The sequence below is a fragment of the Gopherus flavomarginatus genome, chromosome 1 (genome assembly GCF_025201925.1).
Source record: "Gopherus flavomarginatus isolate rGopFla2 chromosome 1, rGopFla2.mat.asm, whole genome shotgun sequence".
In the NCBI taxonomy this organism is placed as follows: Eukaryota; Metazoa; Chordata; order Testudines; family Testudinidae; genus Gopherus; species Gopherus flavomarginatus.
The window spans coordinates 277,357,511-277,367,814 of NC_066617.1; the positions used below are offsets into that span (position 1 = coordinate 277,357,511).

General features: G+C 42.6%; 1 long non-coding RNA gene across 1 annotated transcript; it reads right to left on the reverse strand.

Annotated features, from left to right (window-relative positions):
- Positions 1-2,224: 2,224 nt before the first annotated feature.
- LOC127050809 (uncharacterized) lies at positions 2,225-4,536 on the reverse strand. The gene is made up of 2 exons (XR_007774287.1): positions 4,082-4,536; positions 2,225-3,286 (listed from the first exon to the last, which is right to left on the reverse strand). It is a non-coding gene; the product is annotated as an uncharacterized LOC127050809 (long non-coding RNA).
- Between the last annotated feature and the right edge of the window lie 5,768 nt (positions 4,537-10,304).

Below are 10,304 nucleotides of genomic sequence, written 5' to 3' on the forward strand. Positions count from 1 at the left end.
CTAAACTTTTAGAATTGCTTCATTGTCAACTGCAGGACTGCCTGTAATTTGCAGGCAAGTATTGTCACTGTACAGCAACCATGCAAACCTTTTAGCATGTACCAGTAGGCAGAAGAATATTGATTAGTAGCACATTTAAGAAAAACATGGATTAAGATACCTGATGTAGATGTAAGTTATATAATTAAACAGAACTCAAATTGAAAAATTATTGGAAATAAAATTAACTGATATTAGACAATATAGACAAACTGTACTGTGACTAAGGACACAATTTGCCTATGTGTTTAAGAGAACACACATGCTGTAATCACATTCTCTCCATAATTTCCAGAATTATGGCTCACAAATTTGTTTTATGCTTTATTGCAAAAAAGCAAATGAATGGATTCTAATTCCCACACCAATTATATTAACAGTCCATTTTGGGATCATCAGTTAGAACTAGTAATCTCTCTGGTTTAAGGAAGGGACCTTTATCAAGGTAAAGTGGTCTTCCTGGATCACAGAATCTTGCGCTCTTGTCTATTTATCTAAACTACTAATTCTTGAATTACAACTCTACATGCTTCAGAAAGCACAAGAGCAGCAGAGCACTTCCTTTTACTCCAACAAATTAAGGGTCAGGTGCTCCACAACAAACACTACATGCGCTAACAGGTAATTTAAGACTCCACCAGTACAAGTTTTGCTCCTTCAGATACTAATTGTAGTCACATTTCAGACTCAAAAACAGAACACGTTTTTGCAAATTACACATGGGCATTTTAAGTGATCCTACTGAGTTGCATACAAACATTCCCTGCAATATTTCTTCCCAATTCAAACTATATAGTTTCCAACGTCACTGAAGAATTTGGGAAGTCTTATGTGCCAAAACAGTTCCAGATTTTTGGGGTTTTCTTTTAATTCAGGCTACAACCGTTGGATTTTTAATACATAAAACAGTGCAGGGAGATAGGAGATTATAGTTAACATTGCTATCAAAGATGCAGAAAAAACACTAAATTGAATTTCAACATGTATTATAGCTGCAGTAATACCATATTTAACACTATCCAAGATATTCATATTACATATGTGATTTTCTAGGCTTGATTTGTGTACGATTTTTTTTTTAAGAGGAGAGAGAAGGTATTGGTACTATGTAAAAATTTAAATTGTTATTTTTGAACGAAGTGAAAAAAGCCACTTCCTACAGATTCTTGACCTCAACAGAACAGCCAGGATCAAAAGTTTCAAATTGAAACAATAGCCATACATGACAAGTATTTACACTGGAACACAAATTGGCTTTATTCTAGTAGCTTTAAATCTCTGATAATCCTGTTTTGAAGCTGATACTGGGCTGCACAACCAGGAGTGTGTGAAGTTTAGGGGAAAATGTAATGGGTCAATCTATTGACTTACCTACCTTGGAGAGAATGTGCCTATTTCAATTAGCAAGCTACTATATACATTTTCACCCAATCATCTTCCTTAGATGGGATTCAAAAGGATAAAGCATTTAATTACAAAAGGTAATTTAGATGGCCTAGGTATGCTCCACTTTCATTTTTACATATGTAATACACTGTATTCATGTTTTACTTAGTATTTATGTGACTGAGACACGTTCACAGAAATGAGATACTACACATAGAATCATAGAATATCAGGGTTGGAAGGGACCTCTGGAGGTCATCTAGTCCAACCCCCTGCTCAAAGCAGGACCAATCCCTAGACAGATTTTTGCCCCAGATCCCTAAATGGCCCCCTCAAGGATTGAACAATCCTGGGTTTAGCAAGTAGAAAGGTGTGTAATACATTACATTTGTTGTATGATCATACAAAAAGACTATTCCAGAGTATCAATGAAGGACAGATTTAGCCTTTCAGATGTAAGCTTGGTATTCTGGAACCTGTGACAGATTTTTGGATGGAATTTTAAGTTAGAATTACATATTTGTTCTATTGCCAATTTAGAACAGAGGTTTAAGCACTTAAAAATATGACAATTTTACAAGTGAACTAAAAACCTAAGACAAAATGCAGACTCCTTTATGCAATTTTAGCGTCACCTACAGACTTAGGCTAGCCTAAGTAAAGCTTGCATGAAGAGTCTTTGAAAACTAAAAGCTTTTTGACCCATTTTTCCCTTCAGAATGGCTACTGAGGATTAACTGTTTTGTAAGCAGGCACTCAATACAACAGTAGGAATCCACAAAAAAAACCCGAGACTCTGTTATTGAACATTAATTTAGTAAGCATACAATAAGACAATTTACAAATACAGAAATGTCTGTGGCATTTGATGTCCAGCCATACATTAGTTTACATGGAACAGTTCAGAAAACAAGTTATTAGGTATTCAGATTTTCTGGAAAAATGCAGTGTCACTTCCTAAAATAATCAAATTACTGAAGATGTTGCAGCCTGTGTCCCCACCAACCTCAACAGGCCGGGACAAGTGCAATACTACAGGCACACACAGCATTGCAACTGATCCCAACCTGTGTAGAAAGGGGTACAACTTTCCTCACTTATTCACTGACTTGTCACTGCCACAGTCAGTTTTGCATGGATTTGCACAGCAGAGTATCACACAGCTGGATGCAAACCTGCAAAACTAACCAGAGAACAGTGTTCAATTAAACAAAACAAGTTAGTCTGATAGGAAGGCATGCTGAAGTTGTAGTTCTACAGCTAGCAGTACTTTAAGTGCTCATAATGCAGTAGATTACTGAACACTACCTGCACTATAAGCACTTTAGTACCACAGGAGCTGTCATATTTACTAAACTGAAGGAACCGCTATGAAAGCAAGACCAACAAAATACATAAACAAGCAGTAAAAAACATTCACTTTCTTGATGTAGACAATAACAGGCCACCATCAGTTTTGCATAGATTTGCACAACTACATTCTTCTTGTAGTGCAACTATGCAAAACTAACAGAGGACTGCTGAGCAGCTATTGGAACATCTATATTCTCAATCAGCCTGAGTGACTGGATGAAGATATAACTTCTTATGCCAGAAGGAGCACTTAGGGCAGTAGATGCTAATCTACTTCACTATCTGCACTAGATGCACCTTAGAACAAAAAGCACTTAATACCACATTGCACCTTGAAAATTTCTGTAGTTCTGCAAGATATCCAGTGGCACTTGTCAATATAATGCTACAAGTGCCTTCACTGCAGTAGGTTCTTATATCACTACCTGCACTGTAAGCACTTTGACATTACTCTGACATGATCAGATCTTCAGTAGCTCCCCAAGGTAAGTTGTCTTATTTGCACCTGCTGAAAGAGAGAACAAAATGAATGCTTTAATCAGACCTTAAATAAGTCTCATATGTAACAAGACAGCACCAACCAGCCTAAAAGCAAATGAATTAGAGTGCTCAGCATAGTACAACAATCCAAACTACAGACTTAACAAGTGGGTTCAAAAACAAAGAGGGGGGGGGGGGGTGGAAGAGAAGGGATGACAGGGTAAAAGCAATACCAGTACATTTTTGCTCTTCCCCATTCTCCCACCAGTTTGATGAATTCCATCAAGTTTATACAAAGAACTTCAAAACACTATGAAATTAATTTAACATTTAAAAATTCAAAGTAACAGGATAAAATTAAAAACATTTGCCTGCAATCAAACACAACAAATTTAATAATTCAGTGGATGTCTCTGCTATAACTGTACTCAAACAGTAAATACAGCAAATATGCAAAGCACAAGAAATTGAACATCAAATAGTACAGTGTAATTCAAAGGAATTGATTTCCTAGTGGTTTTAAATCTTGATTGAGATTAGCCGACAGTAATCAGCATTACACCTGAGAATTATCTATTATACAGCCAGAGCTACTAATACAAATAAAAAGTAGATATCCATTATAATCTCTTAACTGTACAGTACTAGAAGCTGCTCAAACAGCCATGTCTCAACTGGCAATAGTTCCTTAAGTAGTCAGGTCAGATTTTAAAAGGCAATTCCAGCACAGTACCACTTTCATTGAACTATTTAAAGTCAGAAAGTATGCTATAGCATAATTAATTCACAATACAGTCTTCATATCAGCATGAAGACTCATTACCTATCAAGTTAATGTCCATAGGCCATTTTGATCTTCAAGTCGTAATGAAAGTTGTGCTTGATATCTAAAATTTAATAGTTCTGTTATTTGTTGAACTGAATACTGAGGTGGCATCCGTTAAAGATGTAAAGAGGGATTATTGGAGTAGCCTCAGGTTGGCTGATTTACTCTGTCATTAGACAGATAACAAGCAGTAGAGTAGCAGGTGTAAAACATAATAAATAGCTTTTAGTAATCAGGAGGCAGTACAGTAACACAAAACATCCAAAGCCTTGAAATTAAGCTAATTTTCTTCCTTTTATCAGACAATGGACTCCAAACACTACTATCTGAACTGTAGATATCTTGTAAACCCATCCTCTGGCTCATGATGTAATTTATTATGCTCTTAAATAACTGAGGCTAGTCACAAACATTTCAAAGATATTACAAACTACAGGAAGCATTCAATTTGACCAAACTTACCCTTTTAACTACAAATGTTGATAGCTCCATGCAAGTCCTGCTGCAACATCCAAAGCCTTTTGATGTTTTGCTGCATGCACTGATACTGCAAAGATATGATCATCAAAATGCATTTGCTTTTGGTAGAAACTGTAAACAAAGCCACAAAACTTAGGTGATTAATGTTTTCCTACCCATTCCTACCTTCAAGATAAAGAGATAGTAAACATTCTCTTCTTAAAATACATCTGCGGTTTTATCCCGTGCCCATCGATCCCAGTATATGGCTGCCCCGCCTGTTCCCAACGTGTTTAAATGCTGAAGGGGGCTCTCTCCCGCTCCACCGCCAAAGACATCGGGTAAGCCTGTAGCAGGCTGACCACCACCGTTTTGGCCTGTCCACGCGGGGCAATGGCGACAGGGAAGCGCGCGCAGCACTGAGGTGTCTCTGCAGATCCCTGGTGCTAGGGCAGGTGCGCCCGGCTGGCGCGGAGCCCCGGCGCCATGTGCTGCAGCCCCCCGGGCAGGGCCCGCACCCCGCAGCACGTGCTCGGTGAACACAGGGCTGCCGTACCCCCCGCGCGCACCAGGGGGCGCTGCCGGCGGCACTGGGGAGGTCACAGCCCGGCTACGGCGGGACGCCCCCGCCTGCTCCGGGCCCGGCCTGCCCACACCGGGCGGGTGCCCGCTCTCGGGGGCCGTGGGGGGGAAGAGGGCGAAGGAGACCGCGGCTCGTGGGGCCGCCACTGCCCCACACGCGGCTCGGGGCCTAGCAAGGAACAATCGGCCCCAGCACGCAGCCGCCATGTCCCCCGCCTGCCTCCCTCCCTCCCCTCCCTTCCCGGCAACATGGCGCCGCCGAGGCCCCGCAGCTGCCGCCGATTTCGTAATTAACCGAGCGAGCGGCTGGAACGGCTGCAGCGCGGGGCTCCCGGAGCCCGCGTCCCGCCCGGGCACGAGGGGCCTGGTCCCCCCGCCCCAGCCCCCCTCCCCCCCCGCCGCCCGCCCGGGGAGCAGAGCCCGCCGCCCCCGCCCCTCCTGCGAACAAAAGCCCATGCGGAGGGACCGGGCCCGGAGGCGCTCGGAGCCCGCCGCGCTGCCCTCTCCCCGCGACCGCCCAGCGCGCCCAATCCGCGGCCTCCCCAGCTCGCCCCCCTGTCCCGGCGCGGCGTGGGCGGCGAGCGGGGCCGCCGCGGCCCCTGCCCCACGTGCTGCTTTGTTCCCCGGCCGCCCGCTCTCCCCCGCGCCAGCCGGGCCGCGGCACAAACTTTCCCGGCCAGGCCTCCTCGGCCGGATCCCGGCCCGCTCGGGCTGCGCGGCGGCCGCCGGCGGGGACCTGTGGGAGGCGCGGCAGCAGAGCGCGGCGCACTCGCTTTTCAAATCTCCCTCATCCCGGCCCCTCCCGCCCCGTGCGAGAGCTCGGGCGGCGCCGCGGCTGCCATGCGCCCTGCTCCCCCCGGCGCCGCGCACAACAGGTTCCCCGTCAGCGCCAGGCGCGACACTCACCCGTCAACGGCCGCCACCATCTTCCCCCCGCCCCAGGCCCGGCGCTCGGCTCCGCACGCGGGGCCCCCCGCCCGCGCACCCAGCGCGGGACACAGCAGGGGGGTGGAGTGAAGTGGCGCGAAGGCAGGTCCGCCGCTGGCGGCCGGGCTCACGGACCATGTGGGTGAATGAAGGGCGGCGGCTCCCGCCTCAACGTAAATATCCACAAGCCCCGCTCCGCCCTCATTAGCATAAAAAACAAAGTGATTCCGAGCGCCGCCCAATCACCGGCCTCGCCCCCTCCCCCTGCCGCGCTCCGGCTGCACAGCTCTCCCCCCGCCCGCCCACAAAAACTTTCCCTCTCCCCCTCCCCCCTGCTCTCCTCGCTGGAGCAGGGGGCGCGGGATCCCGGGGCGCGCATCCTGCCGGCGCAGGCGGTGGGTGCCGCGGGGAGGGGGCGAGATGCACGGTGCCCCCCCGCCCGGCTCCTTGCGGCGATGCGCGCCCCGCAGGGGCTCTGCGAGGGTTTTTGTTCGCCGAGGGCTCGCGCGATGCTATTGAGTGCCGGGGTCCGCTCGAGGGGTGCCGTCCCGCCCTGTTCCCCAGCGCCGCACATGCTCCACGCACCAGGGCTCAGCACAAGTGCTGCTGCTGTTCGCTAGTGCGCTGGCTGAGGCTGCTGCTCCCTGGCGTGGCTTTCCTCCTATTGTGGAAGGGAGATCCCGTGTGCTCCGGGTCAGGCAGTTAAGTAGTGCGGGGGATTTAAAATAAAACGCTGTCGAAATACGAAACACGAGAATAAAGGAGAAACAGTGGTTCAAAGGCTCTTTCCCTCTCTTCCCCCGAACAAAATACATGTTTCCCACCCGTGCTTACATCTTAGTCTCATTTTTTCCTGTCATTTAGCTGATTCCCAGTTTACTCCCTGCTGGACACTCAAACCGTTTTGCACCATTTGCTAATTTACGTTATCATATCATTTAGAACAAGCCGATGATTAGACGGGACAAACAGTCGAAAAACGTGTGTCTGAGCAGCAGTTATTAATACATCTATTAAACTTCAACTTTACACTTATTTTAGAGTAAATATGAAACATTTGATTTTTTTAAAAAGCTGAAATTCTCCAAATGGGAAACTCCTGGAGATTTAATCACTTTCTTTTTAGTATTTTAATCATTTTAAAATCAGCATCTGAAATCTCTGCCTTCTCTTCTCTTCCTTCCATGCTTAATTGTTAGGAACTTTGTAGAAATTACAATTGATTTGGACTGTTAGCCTATCAGATAATCTACAGTCTCCCGTGTTGCCCTGCTCTGATAACAATATGCTTTTGATTTAACAGATGTTTTTCTTCCTGAAGCCACCATTAAGTGGAAACTTTCCCTCCTCACTTTGTAGGACCAAAGGCTGGGAATGATAGAAATTTGACAACTTCTGATTCCAGGAACAAAATGTTGATGAGATAAAAAGTGTCATGATTATAACTAGGATGCTATGTAAAAGCAAAGTTCCAAGAAGATATTGAGTATTTAATTTTTTAAAAAAGTTTAGCAATCCTGCTATGACACTTTTTGATTGCTTTCTTGTAATTTCTCTTTTTTAATTTCTAATTTGCTTCTCTTGTAATTTGTAGTTTCTTATAATCCTTGTGCACTAAAAAAAGCTAGAAAATCATTGGCAGTGCTCAAAACATGATTACACTGACATATATAAGTATTTACTGAACATAGTTTTATTTAACTGGATATTCTGGATCTAGAAGGTGAAAAAAAGAGCTTAAGTTTCTTAGTGTATATTTTATAGGGTAGAAATCTGTATTTTATAGAATAATATAGAGGAAAATTATTCTACTACATACCAGAAATAGATGGAGAAGTAGCTTTGTGTTCACTTATCAAAATATAGTGTGCAATTTCTGTACCTAAAATATCTTACATTTTCTGTATGATCATGTAGTATCACCATAATGTATTTATCTGGCAGTATAATATTTGTTTATTAGTTATTCTATTCATGTTTGATATATAGCAAAAAGGTATGTTTGTGGATACTTTGTCCAGTTCTGTATTTGTAATAGGATACTTTTAATTTGTGTATCAGTTGATAAATTGTTTAAAAGCATATGTATTTTAAATAGTATTGCTAGGTTTGAGCTCTTCAGGAAAAAAGAAAAGTCAAGGAAATTATTTTAGTGTTTTTACACCATGCTGAAAGTTGCGTCTGGGTATTTCCCTGTATCTGTGTTATATAGTTGTTTGGGTTTTTTGCTTAAATATATCTTTACTGGCAAACACGCAAACTTATTTTAGAAGATTTTACCTGACTATTAAAAATGACTACTAAAAATTAAAACTGTAACAACTTATCAAAACCATAATAATACCAAGAGAAACTGGCACAGTATTAGAATGTTTGGATGCTTGTTAGTTATAAATACTTAATGTACTTAATACTGTGAGTTAAATTTTGGCCACACTACAATCAGTTTCCAAATGCCCATTGCTTTAAATGGAGCAGCATTTCACCCCTTATCTTTCATCCAAAGATGTCAAATCACTTTTGCAAAGATAAGTATCATCTCCTTGAAAACTGAGATTAAGTGATAAGGAAATTAAAATCACACCATAGCTAAGTCACTGGTTGGGAAATAAAGCCCAGGACAAAAGTTAATACTAACAGAAGACATTTGGAATGAAGAGCATATCTTGAATTTAGGAAGTAGGTTTCTGTGTTCTTGCCACCATCCATGTAGTAATATGCCTCTGATATGGGAGCAAAACCATTTTGCATGATGTTATGCAGGTGAGGTCAGATCCAATTCCTACTGAAGTCAGTGGACTGATTAACCCCTAATTCAATAGGATTTGGATCAGTCACATGCAACCTTATATTTGGTATTTCCTGACTTGAATTATTCACTTTACACTTCTAATGTAGTTTTTAAGTGGAATCCCCTAAGTGTTTTAGCAGGAATACTGATAAAACTAAGAAATTTTTTGAGGTGGAACTATTTGCTAAACAGCAGTGTCCTGCACAAACAAGGAGGCAATGTTAATATTGCCTTCTTTTGTATTCATTTGTGTGCTGGTGCACATTTTTTGTGTATTATGGAGCTCTTTCCTATTTTAGATACATGTGCAGCCTCTATACCATAATCTCTGAGTGTTTCCACAATCTTCAGTATATTTATCATCAGATCACCCCTGTGAAGTAGGAATTATCTCTATTTTACAGATAAGGAACTGAGGCACAGAGTCTAGGTGAGTTGCACATAGTCACACAAGAGGTCTGTAGCAGAGCAGGGAATTGAACACTGGTCTCTTAAGACCTAGGCTAGAACCCTAACCTGAGGACCATTTGTCCTCTCTATCACCTGAAAAAGCACACATAGTAGACTATACAGAGTGAAGGAGGACTCCATATTCCTCATGCAATATCATATGCAACAATATAGGTGTGGTGCACACACATGCACTGAGAGATAGTTGATATAATAGATTTTTGGTGTCAGTAAAAAATAAAATTAAATTAGTGAGTATCCATGAAGTAAGCCAAAGCAAAACACATTATCATTGAACTTCCAGAAGACATAGGCAGCCTCGGCATTACTTCCTTATCAAATTTCAAGTTCCTGTCCTAATAGTGCGAGGATTGTTCAAAAAGAGTTAGCAATGTCATTTTTAAGTATGTCAGGTTTTTTTTTTCTTTTTTAATAATGACAGTGCCTAGCACACTGGGAGTTCTGATGCAGCCTCTAGTTGCTACTGTAATGCTAACTTCAGGGTGGAAAATCACTGTTTTGCCCCTCAAAAATGGACAAAACATTTTTGCTCAAAACTTCAAAGATTTTATACCCCATGGAAGAGACCACAAACCTAAGAAATTTCAGTTTGAAAGATGAAAGCTTGAGAAGGATCTGAAAAAGGTCCTTTGGAAGGAAACACTTGGACAACCTCTACTTTAGTTGTTGCTGCATGCTCCCGCTAAAATAAAATTAAAAAAAAGTTTCTACTTAGGGCTTGGCTAAAATGGAACATGGTATTGGTTATTGAAAGTTTAATGTGTATTAATTATTATTCATTGAGTAGTTCTAGGTTGCTGAGCACAAAGTAAGATTGACCAAGCAAGAGAAAAAATATGTAAAGAGGTTGCCCTGCCCTAGATTTAAATGTACTTCCCAACCACACCATTTTTACAATAAAGACTTTAATTCCCTCACATTTGTGTCATACTCAAGAACACCTGAATATAATTTAAAAAATGTTAATTTTAGGATTTACCAAGCAATCTT